Source organism: Sapajus apella, unplaced genomic scaffold, assembly GCF_009761245.1.
Source record: "Sapajus apella isolate SASKATOON/1434 unplaced genomic scaffold, GSC_monkey_1.0 scaffold3, whole genome shotgun sequence".
NCBI classification, from domain to species: Eukaryota; Metazoa; Chordata; class Mammalia; order Primates; family Cebidae; genus Sapajus; species Sapajus apella.
In genome coordinates, this window is record NW_022436943.1 from 7602035 (window position 1) to 7624383 (window position 22349).

The following is a 22349-nucleotide window of genomic DNA, read 5'->3' on the forward strand; positions in this document are numbered from 1 at the left end:
ACCCTGGAGAGAGGGAGGGGAGGGTCTATGTGGTGGCTCTGACCTGCCCTCCAGACACGGATAGCAGTGGTTCCAAGAGGAGTCCTTTTCCTCCCTTTCCAACCCCCAGTGGTTTCTAATATTCCCTCCAGTGACATTAATTGATGGGAGAATGATCTGTCACAGCTGTTGAATAATACACATGCTGATGATTTCTTAATAACTTAAAAGCCCTTGTGATGGAGCGAGGAGAAGGAGGAAAAACATATCCCACCTCTTGCAAAGGGAGAAAGAAAAGCCTTCATTCGAATTTTTCACAGAAATAACCCTAGAACTGCCAGGTGGGACCTGTTCATCAACTTCTAGCAGAAATAACCTGGGTTTATCGAACTCACTACCAGCTCTAAGCACAACTGGAAACACAACACTACTATTAACTAGAAATAATAAAATGCTCAATAAACCTCAAATTATGAAGGCCTAGCCAGGAAACTCTCAGACACTCATGTTTACAGCACACCTGGCAAGTAGTTTCACAATAAAGTGTAAAATCTGCCCTTTTAAATAGCACAGAACTGGTGGCACAGCACATTTACACTCTTTAAGATGTAAGCCAGAGTTTGTAGAGTTTATAAACGCCTCATAAGTAATTGCTACAATGTGAAAGTTTGGAATAAAATGAGCGGTTTGACAAGCTGTAGAGTTCAAAACAAACAGCTTTTCTTGTCTGGAGAAGAGAAAGCCAACAAGAAAGTAAGTATTGTTGTTATGGAATTGCTTTGGCCCAGGGGGAAAAAGCCTGTAAAGACAATTTTGTTCTGCCTTCTCTTTGATTTCTACTTTAGAGTTGAGGACAAACTTGGAAAGAAGAAAGTATTAGTTAAATAGGGTGTTAGAACAGTGATGGCCCGTGTAAGGGCAGCATTTCTTCCCATCAACATGGAGGAGCCAGGTGGGGCTGCCTCTGGGGACTTGTTCTTTCAGTATGCGTTTCTGCTGTGGAGTTGCCATATTTTGTGGTCTTTTCCTGATTCTGGGATTTTCCATGTCCATGCCAAGCCACTCCATATCTCATCCTCACACTTCTCCCAGCAGCTTCCCAGTTCCTTCAGGGCGTTTTCATTCTTTAAAAAGCAAAACTCTTTCTTTTCTTTTTTTTTTTTTTTTTTAAAGACTCTTTAGAGGGTCTTGCTCTGTTGCCCACAACCATAGCTCAATCATAGCTCACTGCAGACCTGAACTCCTCAGCGGAAGCAATCCTCCTGCCTCTCAGCCTCCTGGGTAGCTGGCAGTACAGGCTCGCACCACTACATCAAGCTAATTTGTATGTATGTGTGTACGTGTGTATGTACGTATGTATATATGTAGAAACAAGGTTTTGCTTTGTTGCCCAAGCTGGTCTCAAACTCCCTCCAAGACATTTTCTGATATAATCACTAGCCTCAGCAGCATGTTGGACACTCATTCCCTCCCCAAATTCTTCTCTCTTTTCTCTGTGGAGTCCTAGCCTGCCTTCACCAATGGCAACATATATTTTTCTAAAACCCTCTGTTGCAGGTTAGGTCCTGAGAAATAGACTATGAGATGGAGATTGGGAAGTGGTCAGCCCCTGTGTGAATAAAGGAAGCAGGATGGGGCAGAGAGAACAGATCCTGGTGCAGCAAGAGCCTCCGCTGGCCCCCTGGGAAACCCTTCAGAGTTGTCCCCAGTGGAGGCCAGGGGCTGGGTCTTGGTAACCCACTATCAAACAGTGCTGGGGTGGGTTGCCCTAGGGAGGAGGATGATCTTAGGCGAGTCACCTCTCTTTGGCTGAGGGCAGCTCTCTCCTAGGGAGGGACTCAGTTGGGAGCCCTTACCTGTGAACATGCCAATGCTTTGCAGCTGGGGGAATGGGCATTGAGTCTCACTAGAGCGGATCTGGGTGGGTACTACTGTGTTGAATACACCCTCACTGTAAAAGTCACATGTGAGGCAGAGAAGACTTTATAGAGAGGGAAGCAAGTAAAGTTAAGGAAAACCTTAAATCTAATTTTTCACATCTACTGAAATATAACAGTGAAACACATTAAGTACAAAGCTATTTTACATATTGCTATTCAGTAGTTATGTTCTAATAGTTAGGTTACTTATTATTTATCTCCTTCAGGATCTGTCTCCTTCTTAGTTTTAATAAGATAAATGTGTTTTTCTTTGTTACAAATAATATAACTGCCACTAATTGAGCACAGACTATATTCCAGATATATTTTATTAAATCTTCATAAGACTCTGCAAGAAAGATAACTTGGTACCCACTTTATAAATGACAAAAGCAAAAATGACTTGTCCAATTCACACATAAATGGCAGAACTGGATCTGAACCCAACTGACCCTGGAAACTACTTTTAAATCTATTATGCTGCATTTTATCCTAGTAAACATTTTGTTTTCCTTTTTGTCCTCTTTCCAAATATCCAATCCCTCTCTGATTTGTTTTCACTCCAAGTTGTGAAAGTCCATTCCTGAAATGTGACTGTAGTCCCAGAAATAAAGACATGGAAGAGACACTGAGAACCTGTGCATAACCTCCTCGGAGTAACTAGGTGGGTGGTCCACAGAGAGCCCTCCAGGTTCCCAGGCTGGAACTGGCCTGGGCTTCCCGATGGTGTCCCACCTGAACTCCCTGTCATCCAGTGATGCAGGGCTGTCTTGTTGGCCTTTCCTCGGTTCCCTGAATCGCTCAAGATTTCCCTGCAACAACCTCAATCCATACTTCACTATGCTGTTCACCACCCAACCTTCAGTTCTTTTCCTCTACTTGCTAATAGGAATGATTACTGATGACTAAAAATTCAGATCTAAAATCCTCATGACAACAAAAAGAATAAATGTATATGTTCCCACATCCTAAAACCTCAGACACAGGGAAGAGTGAGTTAGAAATGGCTACTGTATATACAGTGACTTGAAGAGCCATCTTAGTGTATCTTTTTACCAGCATATTCCATGTCTAAAGTCTGGTTTGGTCAAGACTAGAAATTCCTAGAGTTTGATACTTCAGGTAAAGAAATTCCTTACTTAAGCATTTCAGAGATTTCAAATTTAAGTAAAGTCAACCCTGTGTCTCCCCATATCCCCATACACACACACACACACACACACACACACATATAAAATATAATTTTGTATTATATATCTATATTATATATAAATATATATTATAATTTATAAAATTATAACAAAAGAAAGTTTCAAATTTAAATAGAACCATGACAGGTTGATAGGTGCATCAAACCACCATGGCAAATGTTTACCTATGTAACAAACCTGCACGTTCTGCACATGTATCCTGGAACTTAAAAAAAAAATAGAACAAATTCTCTCTATACATACATATAAACACACATACAAAATATGTATCTATATTATATATCTATTACATACATATTACACGTAGATATATCTACATACAATTTATAAAGTTATAACAAAACAAATCTTATCTAGCTAGCTCTATCCCAACTTAAAATGTACCATGTGGGCTTTAGAGAAGCAGTCAGAATGGAGTGCTTTGCTGAGGCACTTTTTTATACTAGAATGGTAGAATTATTATCTCTGTTTTTGAAATAAAAAAAGAATAGATTTTCGTCTGTCTGCGATAATGTAATATAACCTACCTGGAGGCAGAGGGGAATGGAGCACATGATTCTTCTAGTCATTTCTCGCTCCATAATTACATTTTTAGAGGGAGAGAATAAAGATTCCTTCTGCTTCACCCATTATTATACCTTTTGAAGAGGATTCAGAGTTTAATATTTGTCATTCAGCCACTTTCCTAATTTTATGTGTAATTGGCCAAGAAATTGAAGTTTCAAAAACATTCTCAATGTGCTAAATTCCCATATGTATTTCAATTCAACACACATTTGTTACATTTTTTTCTAGGAATTAGGGGCTGAGGGAAGGAGGCTGAATAAGGAGGCACAGGCCTGTCTTTGCAGGGTTGGGCATCCATTGAGGAAGGAGGACTTCTTCACAACCTACTAGCATGAACTGCTGAGCTCCCAGCAGAAATGTCATTTAACGGAAGCACAAAGGCAGGCTCATTGAATTCTCTTGAGGGGTTGGAGGAGGACCAGGGAAACCTTTACAAGGGGCTGACATTGGAACTGGGTCAAAGATGAGTGGAATCTACCTGGGGTGCAGGAAGGAAGAAAGGAAGAAAAATTTCTTTGAGCTACCTCTCTGCTGGCCTGTTGCAACTTGCCCTCAGTCATTGTGTCTATTCTAGGGTGTCTGAGGGATCAGGCATGAAAGGTCTGAATCTCTGCCAGGATTCTTTATTTCAAGATGGTCCATTGTTCCCCATCTGCACTTCTGATTAGGTGAAGTGTTGCATCAGGGCAACTCCACACTTTTAGTCAACCTAGGTGTTTTGTATGTGAGGCCTCTGCTGCATCTTACCATCTCATCACCGCATAATCAGAATGCTCCTTCCCAGAAACTCCACCATTAAAGCAGATTCCTGATGTGAATGTTCTTCCTCTCAAGCCTGTCCTATCCTCCTAATCTTTAAAAACGATTGCACTGTGTCTTCCAGCACTGCTGTGCCCATAGAGATAAATCTCTCCTTCCACAGTTGTATTATTTTGCAGGATATTGTTGAAAACGTCTTTGCGTAAATAACATATAGTAAAGCCAAGGTGTATTTACTTTTCCCTTTCATGAATTTGGCTTTGACAGGCATCATATAGTTGAAAAGGATGCATGCTTTTTTGGGGGTTGTTGCACAGACACATGACCACAGCACTGTGCTTGAGGCCAGCACACATCTTCACATGAAGGCAGTGAACTTGGACTTCAGTACAGTTCACTTTCTTTTGATTCCTAGCCACCCTCAAACTCAGCCTGCCCTTTTTGCCATCTGCTAGTTGTTAACTAATCCCTCTAAACTGTGAATCCTTATCCTTAAGATGTCTACCCCACAGAAACACAACCTATTGATGGAATCTCACGCACCGTAGAAACGTGTAGTGAAGGACCCGCCAGCCACATGTCAAGGAGCACAAATGGCTATTGGGGCTATTATAAAGGAGCCTTACCTAAACTTTTATAAAGATAGTGCAGCTGCCCTTTCTGTACCCACAAATTTTTACCAAAAATATTTGGATTTTGTAACTTCTAGGTACTATTGGTTGGTGGTTTCTTTGACACTGAATTAACCCTGCCTACTACCTTTCTTGGGTTTTCAGATATAGAGGCACCTAAGACGCCACTTCTTATTCACAGGTGAAGTAGAAGCTCATCAGCTTTGAACTCCTCATCATTCTACTCCACTTCACAGCATCTGTTTCTGTGCGTGCCTAAGCATTTCTACTCTACTGCCTCCTCAGACCCGAAGCAATCCCATTTCCTTGTGCTCTAGATTACACCGGCTCACACTTCTCAGGAATCTTTCCATTGGTTTCTCTCTCTTTCTTTCCTGTATCTTCAAACTATTTCTCTCTGTTTCTTGTGTGGTTCTTTCCATCACATAAACATGTGCAAACCCTTCTCACCTGAGCATCTATAGTCCCTTCTTTGGATTGGAAGACATACAGCCTTATCACCTTTGACTGTCTCCCTCTTTGGCTTCAGTTGATCAAAGTTGACAGTCTTTTTTTCCAATCGGATATGGCTCTTCTTTCTAATGTCACCAATGACCCTGTAGGGGTCGATCTCCATGGACCCTTCTCAGTCGCCTTACTTGATTTTCCCTGCAATGTTTAACACTGCTGATCTTCCCATTCCTCTTAAATTTTCCCTCCTCATTTTGTTTCTTCCTTGAGCTCCTTGTGCCTTTTCTTGGTCTTTCTAAAATTTTCTTTCCTAAATATTGAAATTTATGTAAATATTGATAACATAAATCTCTCATCACTCTCTTTCTCTTCTTTAGTTCTGGGGCTCTCCCCAAAACTCCAACAGTTTACAATCCCTCTTTATGCTGTTGACTCTGAACTTGTATCTCCCACCTAGACTTCTCTTCTCTTCCATGCTCCAGATATATGGACTCAAGTTTCTAATGGGCATCTACATCAGGTCAACCCAGACATCTTAAACTTGCTCCATCCCAAAGTATGTATTTCCCCTTCCACTCTCTTCACCTTACTTTCTCTCTTATATTCCCTAACAGGTGCCTGGTAATACTGTGCACCTGCAGTCCTCCTGGATTTATTCCCCTCCTTCAACTCACACAGCCAACTGAAGGACAAACTCATCAGTTGCACCAGCACCAGACACTCCTTGGCCATGCCCGCTTCTACTTCTTTACTACTACAGCCTCCATTTGGGCAACCATTACTTCTTATATGGACTGTTTTTCTGTTTCTGTTCTCACCCTTCACCAGCCATACACCCAAACACCACTATCTGCCACCAGTTTGATCATGTCAGAGTTCTTTAAAGACCCTTATTGCTTAGAGCAGAGAGAACCATGGTCTGTGAGCCGAATCTAGCCTACTGTCCAGTTTTATCGGAATACAGCTACTTTCATTCATTTACATGTTGTTATGGCTTCTTTAATGCAAAGGCTGAGTTGAGTAGTTGTGAAAGAGATTATAGGACCTGTAAAACCTAAAATATTTACTGCCTGGCCCTTTACAGAAAAAGTTTGTTGGGACTTGGTTTGGAGTATTAATCAAATCTTCATAGCCTGGCACAAAAGACCCTTCAACAAATCTGTTCTGTCTGCCTGTCCAGACTCATGTTCTTTGATGTCTTCTTTAACAGAAAGCAATACTGGATTGTTTTTTTTTTTTTTTTTTTTTTGGCACATGAAGCTGTGTAACATGGTGGTTAAAGTTCAGCCAGGATACCTGGTCTGAATTCTGGTTCTGCTACTAAACAGCTGTGTGATCCTGGGCAAGTTACTTAAAATCTTTGTGGTTTAATTTCCCCATAAAATGGAACTGATGTTCCCTTTTGCATTTTAGCATAGCTTTGAGTGGTAAACAAGAGCTGGGTGAGATTTCAGATGGTTCCAGTTCAAACTCTTTCTAATTTAGTCAACTATTGAAACATATTTATTGCTTCAGAGCCTCATTTTATTTGGTTTTAATTTAAAGCTCATGAAATGGTCTTTTGGGTTATAGTTCATGGTGGTAGAGTATACTAAAATATATTTTTGAGAGCAATGGTAAACATCAAAATATTCTCACTGGCATAAACTCTCTTGTCTCAACTGACTTATCTGATACTTTGTAGGAACAAGTATTAACACGCCAATGGAAATCTCAAAGGGATGAGAAAAGGAAAATAGAGGTATCTGTGAGGAGTGTTAACATTTATTTAAAAAGAGAAAGACTATCTCTTTAAAAAAACAATTATTTAAAATGTATGCAGGTGCTATATAAACGAGAAGGACCAAATACAGATAAGATATTATATGTAGATCTTTAGCAATCACCCATACCTGATTGTCTTCATCTGAGTTCATGGGAGAATGAGCCTTTTTGGTCCTCTTGCAATTAGGTAGGGGTCATGTGACTTGTTTGGCCAACAAGCTGTGCCATTTATTACTTCCTGCATGAGGCATTGAATTGCTGGTCAGAGACTGGGACTCTCTTCTCCTGCTTGATAGAACAGAGAGGGCACTATTCCAGATGGTACCTCTAGGTGATGGTGGCATCACCATGGAATTTCTGAGTCACCCTCTGGGTGACTGTGGGGGCAGTTAGCCCTGGAGTCACCTGGACCCACAGTGGATTTTTGTGACCGTGAGAAAGAAATGTTGTTGGTTTAACTCATAGCGATTTGAGGCTTCTTTGTCATTGAGAATAACCTAGCCTATTTTGAATTATTATTTTATAAGATAATAGTGTTTTCCTCCACTCATGCTCATAGATGGCAGACTTACGTGGACATACCTGGAAGGGTAGAGCCGGCTTCCCCACATGCAGCCTCGCATGGGCAGTGAAGGGAGCTGGTTGATTGTTCTGTGCTGATGAGGCAGGGATGCCCCTTTGTGTTTGACTCCTGGTTGTTTTCTCTCTTATAATTAGCAGTTTTTGTTATTGTACTTGTGAGGCGAAGCTTTAGGAGCAAAGGCCACAGCTTTCATGATAAATGCCTCCTCAAACATTTCCAACCTAAAAATAAAGTAACATAAAACCTCGCAAATGAATGTGGTAGCAAGCTGCAAATGTCAATTCTGCCATTGTATGGATTTAAAATCAAATGTAAACAATGTTTGAGAAAACATTGACCTGAATCCAGGCTTTTTTCACACTAGTAATTAGTTCTCCAGCAGCAGGCTCCAGCTGAAAGCTGGGTCAGCGCCCTCTCCCCTAGGAAGCCGAGAAAATTCTCACTGCGGCCAGACCACGAGACAGGGCCCCTGGGGATGTTGTCAGCTGCGGTTGCCACTTTGCCCACTTGTGGTAAAGGGCAGGCTTCTTGGCAAATGCTCTCCTACCTTGGCTTGCAGGGAGTGGGCAGAAATTCTCTCTTCACTGTGGGCAGTAATTAGAGGGGAGGGGTGGAGGCAGGTTCATAGAGGTACAAGAGGGCATCAGCCAAAATTCTAGCAATCAGCAGACTTCACCCATGGTGGGAATATTACAACTGAAAGGATACTTTAACTTTTTTAAAAAGCTTAATAGTTACACTTTTGTAGATATTTAAAAAAAATATTCTGAGATGCAATGCTGACCATGAATTCAAATTACCTGAGGATTTCATAATTTGATTTTCATTCTGCAGATTCTTCAGTAATCAGAACTTCTGTTAACATATATTCCTGAATCAGAAAACATTGGATACGTATGAATGTCTTCAGAAATTTGAGATTAAATTCCTGGTTTCAGTTTCCCATGGTGAGCACTGTCATGTTAGGCCCAAGAAACAGACATTGAATTGTGTATAAAAATTGTGTATTTATTCAGTGAATAAATAAGAACTCAAGTCTTTGGAGCTGTTATTCAGAACTGTCTGCAGATTCTGACATCCTTATGAACTTCCATGGCACTTAAAAGTTTATCTGAGAGCCTTTGCTCTAGGACCCTCAAGATTATTGTCTCTGTTTCTAACTCAAAGAACTCAGAGAAAATAAGATTCTACTTAGTGAGGTGAAAAAAATCATTTGAAAATCAGATAAATTCCAAAGAATTCAGTATTAACAATTTATTATTATACTATTCACTGACATTAGGCAGGCTGGATAGAAATTTTCTCTAAAGTGCTAAGCAGAAAGAATTTAATGATTTCAGTTTAATTCCCTGTTGACCTGAAGTCCATTCTGGAAAGAAAAAATAAAAACCATCAATGTGCATTATACTAAAGGTCTGAGTCTCAGACGCAACTCTGATCTTTAGCTGGGGAAACAAAATATCCAAAAATGTGTCCTGAGTCTACTGAAATTTCATCATGATTGAACAAGGTTAATCTTATCAACAGCTAGTTCCTATGTTAGGACAGTAAATTAAAATACCACTCTTTGCCTTAACAAGAAAAATGAATAAGAAGAATAAGAAATTTAAATGACTTTGCCAAATCAGTTCTTTGGCTTGCTTTTTTGCAGCTTCCCACTGCTGAGACAAGACAGGGAAGAAAATGGCTCTTACCTGTCTGCTGCCTTTTTCTTTCTTCTAATCCTTCTGGACTTTGCTCATCATTTTTTTCAGGTCATTACATCCCTTCTGGATTAATTTCTTTCATATCCCATTGGCTGGGCTGCCAAAACTCATTTCTTCATTACTGTTCTTTGCTTAAGGGTGGCAGTTGCTGAATCCTCTGCCACATCCCCTTTGATCTGCCTTGGATTTTATTTTTTTATAACATATATTCCTTTCTTTCCTTTGTTTATCCCAGTGGCAGAAAAAGAGGATTAATTATTTCTATGAAGCCAGCACTTCTCTTTTTGTCAAAGTGCTGGCAAACAGAACACATTTACCTTAAGATAGTGCATTTCTCTATAGGCTGTGATTTTGGGTTCTATAAATTCAATGTTAAATTTCCTGAGAGCAGGATCTCTGTTTGCAAATTCTCTTGGAAGGGCCCATCTAACAGTGACAAGCATCTGCAGGTCTAAGTCCAACTCCAAAATAAGCCTCCTTGTCCCTAGCCCCAGTGCCTACAAATTCATCTTTCTGAAACATAAGTAAAAATGACTGTAATCATGTCACTCCTCAGTCCCAAATATTTCCTAGGCTCTTTGCTACCTTCTCAAGAAACCCAAATTATTTAAATGACATCAGGACACTTTTCCCCCTGCTTATTTCATCTCTTTGCATTCTCTACAGATCTAGTATCTTGCATTTTAGTCCTACTAAAATGTCTGGGATTTCCAGATTGGAGCTTTTGGACCTGCTATTTTCTCTTGAAGTGCCTTTCACTCCTTTGTCTATTTGGTAAACTTCTCACGGTTTTTAAGAGTCAGCCTAGAATCAGCCTCTCTGAAAACTTTCCCCATTTACCCAAGACCTACAGCTGCACTGTCTCCTTAGCCTTTTTGTTAAACTTCAGTGTTGAACTGATCACATTCAATGTCACTGTCTACCTGCCTGGATCACCCAGTAGGTTTTGATCCGCTTAAGGGCAAGATTTTGATCTAATTCATCTTTGGGATCTCCATGCCCTATTAAAGAACTTGGTATTTCATAGGGCTGAAAAATACTATGTGCTCAGATGAGTGAATAAGTGAATGATGGATTGCAAAGTAACTCAATATTTCTCATTAGTTGCATGGCATAAATTATGAATTGCTGTAGTTTTATTTTTCTTTTTGGTAGGCAATAAGAGTATTCCCGAATGCAGGTACTTAATAGTTGTTACTGCTGTTATTCTAATTAATTAGGATTCATGCTTTGAACAATATGAATTGATTGTATACACAGTCTAAATTTTTCAGGAATTTGTGGCTTCCTTTTTACAATTTTATGGAGCTTCTCATCTTTTTCCTAGATAAGCTACATTTCTATTGGTTTTCTGGAGAGCAAATACGATTTGGACTCTGTTCACTTTAAGAATGTCCTGACTCCTAAGGAAAAATTGCACTAATGGTCTAAATTTACCAAGGCAGTGTTGGATTCAAAATTGGGGTCATATTATATATACCACAGTTGTTTTTCTACATTTCTCTGTATTTCATTATATTGTTTTATTGTGAGTATTGTACCATGTTATTAAACATTCTAGGTAAATATAGTTATTGATTACATAATACATAATTGTGTGATTGTACCCTTTCTTTTTTCATTCCTTCAGTCACCACTTACTAAGTATTGTTTCATCAAGCTTGTACATGTGCATGTGTATTTTTGTTTATATATTTATATGTTTGTACTGTGTTATGATGTTAAATGTATTTCTTATTATAGATTGGGATCAGTAGGGTTTAGATGCCACTGACTTACCTATAGGGTAGTTCTGAGACTACATATTCTCCCCTAATATTTTTCTTACAAAGGCAAATTAGATTATAATAAACCTCAAGGAAGGCAACTTGGAAAAACTTAGTATGTCTAAGATGTGTGTAGAAGCTAAGCTAGTCCTACCACACAGGATAATGAAATATATTATTAATAAATATAATATACTCAGTTTCCTTATATCACTTATGGAGACTGTATTCATTTTTTTAAACTCACTCTCCAGACCTACATTAAGCCTCCTAATTGTTCTATCTCCCCGTGTCCCTGGTTCTTTGCCACTTATGACAGGAGACTGGGGATACTCCAAATGGGGGGCCCAAGGCAGTGGACTCAGTTCAGTATGGTCAATAGTCAAGTGTTATTCCTACCTCTGGCCAGCCAGCCTCAATCCTCTGCTGTCATTCCTGCCATGTTCAATCCATTGTCAAAACTGAGCCATGTCTCAGAAGTGGGCAGTTTCAGTTAAAGAAATGAGAATAGTAGTTGCTGCTTTGAACAATTACATTCTATATTTCTGCACAGCAATATGATTATTGATATAGGAGATTAATATCTTCAGAACTCTTGAATCTTGTTTTTCTATAATAACACCTAGTACACCCCAACAGCGCATGGTAATTCCTCTTGTGTACATTTTCTACAATTCATCTTGGTGATTCACCATTTCTAATGTTGGTAATTTACTGTAATAAGCCATGAGCTGACACCCAGGCTGGGTGAGACAGAGACAACTTTCAATCTACAGCAAGTGGAGAAGAGTACTTGAGGGATACATTCTCTACATTCTGAAAGCATCTTAATGATCCTAAGTGGTTTGGATGTTTAGAGGAAGTTCACAGGCACTGAATCAATTGCACATTATTAAAAAAATACAATACATAAGACTTGGGAGCTAAAGGAATGCTATCTGTTTCCCCTCCTATAGACTGAGAAGAAGGAGAAGGTGGCAGCTTAGGAGAGGATTGGAGCAATGTTTTTGTTCCCTTGCATGACTTATGAAGCATGGGGTAAATGCGTGTTTTGTTATGTGTTCATGTCTGGCTTCCATGTGTGCCTGGGCAAAAATGAATGCATCCAGGCAAGTTTGGGGATCATGGAACATCCCAATCTATTGTTTTTTCAAATGTCTTGCATTTAGCAAAGCACTACACATCTTTAGCTGAACACTACTTCATATTAAATTATTAAATACACAAACACACACACACGCACACACACACACACACACACACATATCAGAAGATAGAATCCACATGTTTCCAAGGCCTTTCACTTTTTTTTTTTCAACAAGGGTAGTCAGATACCTTTGGAACTGTGCCCTTTATAACAAATTATTTCTTTTGTGATAATGAGAATGAAAAATCTGTGGTTATTAGAACACACACACATTATCACCATGTAGATTGAAATAGTTCAGAAGGTCAATTTCCTAATATAAGAACACAAGCCATCAATTTGATGAATTGCATTTTCCTTTTTTTTCAGAGTGGGCCCTTTAATTTGGCTTCATTATTAAATAAAGCAGACAATTCTAGTACCGGGAAACTCCTGCCAGCTATTTTTAGATTCACATCTATGTTTCTCTCCAGAACTGTGGAAGGCATCTATATATCTATGTAGTGGAAAAAACATGGCCATTGGCTTCAGACAGTCCTGGGTTGCTGCTGTGACTGGTTGAGTGGCCCTAGGCAAGCCACTTTACTTCTTTAAGGCTTCATTTCTTCATTGGTGGAAAGAGCACAATAACTCTCCACACTGTGTTCTTGTGAGAATTAAATGTCTAATCTGTGGCAAGTGCCTAACACAGGGCCCATAGGGAGCAGAGGCTCAGGGAACATTAGCAGTTAGCTTAGAGATGCTGCTCTAATCACTCTTTTCAGTTGTTCAATCAATGCAATTGGTCTCTCAGTCGCAGAGACCATTGCAGAAGGTGCTCTGCTTTCTCCACCTCTGGCACTTCTGTGTGTTCCCTGCCTTGCCACTATTGCCTTGTTGGCTGGTCCAAGACTATTGCAGCTATGCTATTTAGTTGTTTAGGCCGAACGCCAGTTCAAAGTCAACAGTGTTGCCCTTGATGACCACACCATAGAGCTGTCTTCCCTGAAGCACTTGAGAATTTCTCACCTCTGCATTCTCTGGATTACTATGGCTTCCTCACTGCATCTCACACTCCCACCCTGTTGGCAATAGTCTCTCTTTTCCTGTGCTGAAGGCAGCATAAGAGAAAACTGAGCCCTTTGTGTTAAATACATTTCCCTCTCTCTTTTTACATTGGTTCAGTGACCACAAGTGTCATAAGGACCGTGAAAGCCGAAGTAACTATGTCTAGCCAGCAGACTGCAAGAGGAGTAAAGGTAGAAGTAGAAAACTGGCAAAAGCCACTGCCACTGTTGTCTATTGCCCTGTTATCACAAATCTGGTCTTGCTTCCTTTGTCCAAGAGACCAGATGTAGGGCAAAGCTCATTCCTATGATATGACACAATATGATACGATAAGATTATGATATATTAATTAATCTTCATCATTCACTGAGTCCATATGTGACTTCACCTCTTCAGTAACATTTATTTGTAACTCCAAAATCAATATTCCTGGTGCTTTCACAATCATTCAGACACATGCAGAGCATGAAAAATTTGAGACCTGCTAGGTACAAATTCCCAGCTGAGGTTAAACAAGGCGTTCCTCTGTTCTTGTGTCCTCTCATGCAGAGGTGACAGAGGATGCAGACAGTAGGGGGCAGGGCAGTGTAGGACAAGAACCTCTGGCTTTGGGGCCAGTTGGATGGGGTCTGAATCCTAACTCTGGCACCTGTGAGTGGGGTAGCTTCAGTCAAGCCTCAACATTTCTGAGCTGAATTTTCTCTATTGTAAAATAAAGAAAATAGAATCTACTAATCTATTACCAATATCTTGCCTGTAGCAAAGCACCACACATCTTTAGCCTAACACTACTTCAAATTTAATTGTAAAATTGATGTATATGTATATCAGAAGATAGAATCCATGTTTCCAAAGCCTTTTACGTTTTAAGTTATTTTTTAGGATTCAAGATTATGATCAATCTACCTATGTATATCATGCTTTGTATATATATGTATACACACAATATACATGTGTGCATATATGTGTATATATGTGTGTATATGCATACATGTATATTGTGTGTATACATATATATACAAAGAATATATATACACACACACATACAAGTGCTCATCGTTAAAAACAACAGTTTTGTATTTGCTAATCGAGTGTTTGCAGAGACTTTATAGAACGCTGTAATGAGAATGTTCTGTTGTGTGTAGGTGTGTGTTACACTACTTTTCCACTGTACTCTTTCTACTCTTCCACTGGAAGGTGTATGTAAATTCATCTCTCTCTATATATGTCTATATATGTGCATATCTTATATATCTTTCACTGAAGATATATATGTGTATATATATATATATATATATATCTTTCAGTGGAAGAGTAGGCAGGGAATAGTAACTAGACCTTGGCTTCAGTTCCATTTCTATAAAGAGGGTCCACTTTTATGTGAACAGAGACCTTACTTTATGCCCCATAGTTCTCTAATATATAAAGTTGGGATCAAGGTGTCTGCCTTCCCAACAAGAGGTTGTTGTGGGTATAAAATGAGTTTAACAGACATGAATATACTTAGTAACTTTTAAAGCACGCTAATAATAGGCATTAGTACTGTCTGGCACATGTCCAGGCAGCAGGAACAGTCAGGAAGCTAGGATGGTCATTCTGTGGGGGCTGTAGTCTACACTGGATTGTTTGAATACAGTGTTCACTTCTTTATTGATTTATTTATTCAATCTTTCAACAAACTTTTGTATTGAAAGATGGTGGTGCCCAGCCCTATGTAGGATGCCAAGGATACAAATGAATAAGTGAGATCTGTCTCTTAAAAAGCTTAGTGGGGAAGGAGAAAAACATGCTATCTGGATTCTGGGAAGGGGTAGTCTAGGCTTACATTCTTCCACCAGACCCAACTTTTTCACATGGCCCTGGGTCTCTATATGACAGTGGAGACTCTCTTTTATTGGTGCCAGTTGTGTATGGGTCTGTGCTTGTACACATGTGTGTATGGATATGAATGTGACCAGAGGTAGGAGTGGGGATGTAACATACATTGGTGCTTTCAGTAAGTGCACTCTCCTAGGTGTTCTGCCTTCATTCATACTCATTCCCTTAGTTTTATGATTTTGTAATCCTTTCTCTGGGATGTTAGTAACATTCCTTCATGTCTATAACTACCAATATAGGGAAATTTACACATGCCCACATGATTCCTGAGAGACAAATGCATTCACTAAACAAATGCATGCACTTCAGATGTGCTCTGTGAGAAGCATGTTAGGCTCTTTTTGTATCCAAAGCCTGAAGGTCCCAGCCTAAATATACTCACTGACATAGTTCCCTCATGTATTATTTATCTGGTAACTTCAATTCTCTGATCTCATGTGAAAGCAATTCTTAGATAATAATGTGTGTATGAGCCAAAAATATCGGCTTAAGGAGCCATAAAATTGCAAGTGCTTTTTAAAACTATCTTGATTATATATGTAAAATAAAAAGAAAAATTTTAGACTTCTCTAGAAATTTGCCTTGCCATGAGATCTGAGTGGTCATAGAATCTGTCTTAAAAGAGTTAAAAGAAAACTGAGTACTTACATGAGCCAAATCCTTCATTTCACAGATAAGGTCTAGAGTGACGAAATGGATTTCCAATGTTTGAATTGTTTGCATGAAAATATCATGAAATCTGGCTAAAATACAATGTATCTCAGATCTTTTCTCCCATCTCTCTTCTCTTTGATTTTTCTCTTTTTTCATTCATACATTCTTTCATGCATTAGTTTATTACTCAGAGTGGACTGGCAGCCTTTATGTGCAAGGTATACTCATAACTAAAATTCCTTTTCTAGAACATTTGCAATGGGGATAAATGAAGTAGATATCCTGATATATAGTATTTTGGGGTGATGTCCAGCATTATACATCTGCTACATTTTAGCAAACTCTTTCACTCTTATTAAAGGTAGCAGATATTTTCCTTTCAGTTTGTAAAAGTTAAAAATATCTTAGCCGAAGTAGGGTTGGGCTTTCAGTTCTAACATATATTAATTTTAAGATGTCATCCCTGGCTTCTGGCAGGATAGTGAAAAGGTCAAGAGCATTGCCAGATTGCCTAGAGCCAAACCCTGGCTTTGCTGTTTTCTATCTGTGAAGCTGGATAAGTCACTTAATTCCTTTACACCTTGTTATTCTTACGTGTAATGTAAGAATAAATATTCTTACTTTAGATATAAAGTAGAAATGATTATATTTATTTATAGGGCACTTCTGGGAAGTTAAGTGAAAAGTCCTATAAAGCACATAGTCCAGTACCTTGCCCACATTAAGTACTTGATAGATGTCAGTTGTTATTGTTTTGGTGTTACATAATGGAAGCAATTTCTTTGATTCCCGGATTGATTTGTTAGCACGGTAGATACTGTCTGTCAGAAATTTTATATCTCTACTAATATACTTCTTTGGGTAATATAGAGCCCATAAATTAATTACTCCTCAAACCCTAAATGCCAGGATGGGGGCACAGCATTGATAGGCTCTGTCTCCCACCAGTGAGGGAAGGGAGGTGTTTCTTGTAGCTGTATCTGTAGAAACAGATTTACTAAGCTACAGAAACTAGGAATGGTGGAATGGAAGCAAAAAATAAATAAATAAATAAATTCATGGAAATTTCACTCATATTTTTATATCAAGGAATGTATTGGTGGTTTTTGCAAACTTAGCCTTCCATCAGAATCACCTGGGAGATTTAAAATAATATAGATTTTTGGACTTCAGTTAGGACTGAATACATTAGAATTTTCTGAAATGTCTATTTAGAAAGTAAGTTCCCTGTCCCACAACTCCCCCGGTAATTTATACACAGCTAGCTTGATACCAGCATTTGAGTACTGGCATACACTGTGATTAGTAGTTGGTGCCATTATTAGGTAGACATCTGGGCCAGGTAGAAGGGATAATTTGCTCCTTAGTTTGGTCTTGTTGAAGGCATCCTAGGGCCTATGTGCCCTTACTTCTGGATTGGTGACATCAGGGGGATGAGAGGAACTAGAGAAATGAGAGGCTATTGTAATTTGTGTGGTGATCCTTTGTTTTCTGTGAATCTCCTGGAACTTCATCTTAGAGCTTAGAAGAAATGTGCCATCTCTCATCCTTTAGCAACAATTCCTAGTGCTACATGTAAGTACTTCATCAAATATCCAGTTCATGGTTATAACACCTGGTTTGGCAAAACCCACAGGTAGCTGAGAAACAGAGATGAAAATTTAAAACACCAAAACAAACACCATTGCCTCAAGAAAACAGTTTGCTTGAACATTTTAGGTACTACATTTTGTTTCTAAGAATGTAGCCCTTTTTGCTTTGACTTCTAGAAAGCTCAGAGCCAAGTTCATAGCCGACTTTTCACAAATACAGTATAGTATGTTTTGCCAGGCATTTTATGTATTCCTCTCACTCTTGGACTCTTTTTTCCTATCCATATTTACTCTTTGACATGATTTCTTCAGTTATCTATTTTTTATCCTAATGTACCATGTATAGTATAAAGCATACAAAATCAGTTTTGGAACAAGTGGGGTTTTGAACAGATAGAAAAAATATGTTAGGCAATTGGCACAAAAGATATTATTCCTGCCCCAAAGAGCTCACAATTTAGTGTCCAGAGAGACACATAAAAACATAAAACAAGTTGCAATACTGTTTTGTAAGAGCTATCAAGGTGGTGTAGACACAGTGCTCCAAGAAGTACAACTGAGGATGCATCACCATTTGTTCGGTAGCATGCATTCTGTGCCTGTTATGAGCCAGCAATTCTTTTAGGCCCCACAGACACATATTCCCTTAGCCCAAAGGAGCTCAAGTCTGAGGGGAAGACAAGTACATAAGAAAATAACTACACAGTCATGTGCCACTTAATGATGAGGACACATTCTGAGAAATGCATCATTAGGTGATTTCATCATTTTGCAAACATCAGAGTGTGCTTATACAAACCTAGAAGGTATAGCCTACTATATTCCTAGGCTGTGTGGTATAGCCTATGGCTCCTAGGCTACAAACCTGTACAGCAAGCTTGTCCAACCTGTGGCCTGCTGTCCACATGTGGCTTAGGATGGCTTTGAATGCAGCCCAAAACAAATTCATAAACTTTCTTAAGTCTTTGAGATTGCGGCTGCGTATGGTGGCTCATGCCTGTAATCTCGGCACTTTGGAAGGCCAAAGTGGTTGGGTCACTTGAGTCCAGGAGTTGGAGATCAGCCTGGCCAACATGACAAAACCCTGTCTCTACTGAAAATACAAAAATTAGCCAGGCATGGTGGCACATGCCCATAATCCCAGCTACTCAGGAGGTTGAGACACAAGAATCACTTGAACCCGGGAGGTGAAGGTTGCAGTGAGTCAGGATGGTACCACTGCACTTCAGCCTAGGCAACCGAGTGAGATTCTATTTCAAAAAACAAAAAACAAAACATTATGAATTTTTTTGCCATTTGTGTATTTTAGCTCATCAGCTTTTGTTAGTATTAGCGTATTTTACGTGTGGCTCAAAACAGTTCTGCAAATGTGGCCCAATGAAGCCAAAAGTTTGGATTCCCCTGCTATATGGCTTGTTACTGCGCTGAATATTGTAGGCAGCTATAACACAATGATAAGCATCTATGTATCTAAGCATATCTGAACATGGAAAAGGTACATTAAGATGATGGTATTATAATCTTATGGGACCCCTGTTGTATATGTGGTTTGTCATTGGCTAAAATGTCATTATGCAGCACATGACTATACTATAAAGAGATTCATTCTAAAACCGAGTATATATAAAATGCTGTGAAAACACAGATGAGAGGCAATTAATTCTGTCTGGGAAAGGAAGTCTTAAGGAGAGAGAGTTACAGAGAGGTGATGACATTTCAGCTTGATCTTGTGCATAACAAATGACTTCCTATAAGGTATTTTCCACCTGTTTTGAATTAACTAAAATGATTAGGTCTTAGAATTTATAAAGGTCATCTTTACTAGCATGAAAAAAGTAGATCACTCTCGTAAAATAACCATTTAAAATGCAACAGCCTGATTTTTGAATGGGTACTAGGATGAATTAATGCTGAAGTTCAGAAGAAAGATTTGGAAATGGAGATGGATGGGGGTAAAATTATCAGGGATTTGACAGAAAATAATGCTATCAAATATATATATAATAATTACAATATAATTCATATAATATATAATAATAATTATAGCTTCCTGCCACACTACATTGCCTTTTAGTTTGTGCTTGACTGACTTAGGCCTCACTACTGGAAAACATTTACTGACTAATGAGATCATCAGAAACTTTGTACTCTGTGGCAGAAACAATGCTATGTATTCTCCAAACCTGCTTCCTTTTCCTTCTGGGTTTACTGCTAAACTTGACTTCCCATTATCCTTGCAGATCTCTGCCACTTCCAGAACTGGTCTGTCGAAATCTCCTATGCTTCATCTTTTACTCTCTTGCTTTCCCTTCCATTGGGACCTGCAGGTCACATGTTGAGGACAATAATGTCAAGAGGTGAAAGGAGCTTGAGTCCCTAAGGGACACGTAGAGGAGAGCACCCTAAGAAAGCTGTTTAACCAGGGATATCTGACTGGATTTTGCATGAGTGAGCCAAGTATCATTCTGTATTATGCATGGCCACTGAAATTGGAGGTTGCTTGTTACAGCAGTTATTCTATCCTAGTACACCCTCTGTGAAATTATGTAAACACTTCTGCTTTTATATTTACTTCTTTTAGCTCCCTTCCATCCATCCTCATCATCATGTAACATGCTGTGAGGAATTTAATGAATGTTTACAGAATTCATGAATCAAGATATTCTTTTCAGATATTGAGCAAGGTTAGTATTGCAACCTCAGTCTGTCAAATACACATAACTTAGGAAAATAAACAGAAGACCATTCAGTTCTCAGAGGAGCTATATTACATTTACCATGATGCATTTGTTCATGTAACACACACAAATGGAATATCTCAGAATGTGGTCCCTGGGCCAGATACAGGACACACACACACACACACACACACACACACACACGCTCTCTCTCTCTCTCTCTCTCTCTCTCACACACACACGCACACGCACACGCACACACACTCTCTCTCTCTCTCTCTCTCTCTCTCACTCACACACACACACACACACACACGCACACATACACACACACACACACAATGTGAGGGGAGCATTCCCTTCTTCATTGTGTGACCATGTTTGGTACAGGGCCTTCCAGGATATAAGAAATGAGTCAGGTCACTTGGCCTTAGCTTTAGAGACCTGGATTTGTTTAGCAAATCAGTAGAGTTTTAAAATAGCTGTTTCCACTAGTGAGTTATGACGTTATTTCTATGGCATTCTAATGGACTTGAACAGTTTATTCCATACAGAATATTTCATAAGTACCTCCTGCATATTAAATAGGCATTGCTATAGTTGTTGGGACTAATACAGTGAACAAGAAATATGGACCCTGCCCTCAAGAACCTTATAATCTAATGGCGAAACAGACATGTAAAATACAGTGACAGTTGTTATCATAGAGGCAATCCAGGGTATATTGATTTTTTTTTCAGCATTTCCTTCCCATTCTGGACAAAAAGATAAGGCTATACTACTTCTGTCGTTTAAATCCAAAGCAACACCAAAAGGAATTTCTCTATGTGTGAAATTAAACTCAATTATTAAGTTCTTTAAATTTGTTTTGTCTCCTTGATCATGATGGGTATGGCATGGCTTAGGAGTTGGAGGTAAGGTTTGGGAGTGGAGGGTACATTTTCAAACATGTTAATTTATTTTAAGGCCATGGTGGGGCCATGTATATGCATTAATCTGTAAATAGGTAACCACATATTTCTAGGTAGGCAGCAATATACATGAGAATTTCCTTTTTTATCACTATCACTAAGTTTCTTAGTGGCTAAGTCCTTATTAATTCCTTAGTTAATTCCTTAATAAGGTGTCAAAAATAGTGAATTATTAAACTTACGATTATTGAACCTAGTTTGCTTGCATTCAAATTCCCATGTCTCTAATACATCCTCATATTGCCAAGAGGTTACTTTCCTTAAACTTTACTTATTACACCTGTTTACCCTGTTGAAAACACCTTCAGAGGCTCTCATTGCTTAATGAATCATATCCAACTCTATAATAGCATTTCAGTGCTCTTCACTGTCTACCACCATGTATGTTTCTAGTTATAACAGCACCCCTCAATCCATCCCCCCCACACACCCAGAGTATCGAATACTCTCATCTCACAGTCCCTCAGTACTTTTTCTTACTCTCACCCCTTCACAGAATCCTGAGGCTGTCCCATGACTCTTCACCCATTATGCTTCCTGAATACCAAGATGCCCTGCAGAAGGACTGTGTTGTCAGGGATTGGAGCTGAAGGTAGGTGAGCTGAGCTCAGCACCTGCGGATGGGTCATGGGAGGAGATCACGGCAATGGTGCTGCCCCAGGGCATCTGTGGATCTTAATGTAACTGATGTTCAGGGGACCTACTCAACTCCACCTGTCTGACCTCTTGCTAGAGAGTCTCAGACCTATTCCCCACAGTCAATATCGTCTGATCTCCCTTCTTCAGAAAAATGGGTGTAGGGATGATGGAACCTGAGCCACTGCTGCCTAAAGAGTCAGGATCTGGAAGTGTAGTCTCTTCCTTATGTGTGCTGTCAGTCACCTGCCCTGTCATCATCTGAATACTTATAAAATGCAGATTTCCAGGCCCACAGCAGACCAACTACAACAGACTTTCCAGGGTGGGAGTATCTCTGACATTTTCACTTTAAACAATTATTCTTTGTATTTGATTCAAGTCTGAGAGTCACTGCTCCCCAGATGAGC

General features: G+C 39.2%; 1 long non-coding RNA gene across 2 annotated transcripts in view; it reads left to right on the forward strand.

Moving 5' to 3' along the window:
• The first annotated feature begins 2125 nt into the window (after positions 1-2125).
• The window catches only part of LOC116530864, a 51278-nt gene continuing 31054 nt past the window's right edge, over positions 2126-22349 (forward strand). Inside the window, exons 1-2 of one of the 2 annotated variants that reach the window (XR_004260162.1) lie at positions 2126-2562; positions 21800-21895. This is a non-coding gene — a long non-coding RNA (uncharacterized LOC116530864). The remainder of the gene's footprint in view (positions 2563-21799; positions 21896-22349) is intronic. The other variant, XR_004260156.1, reaches the window with a different exon arrangement.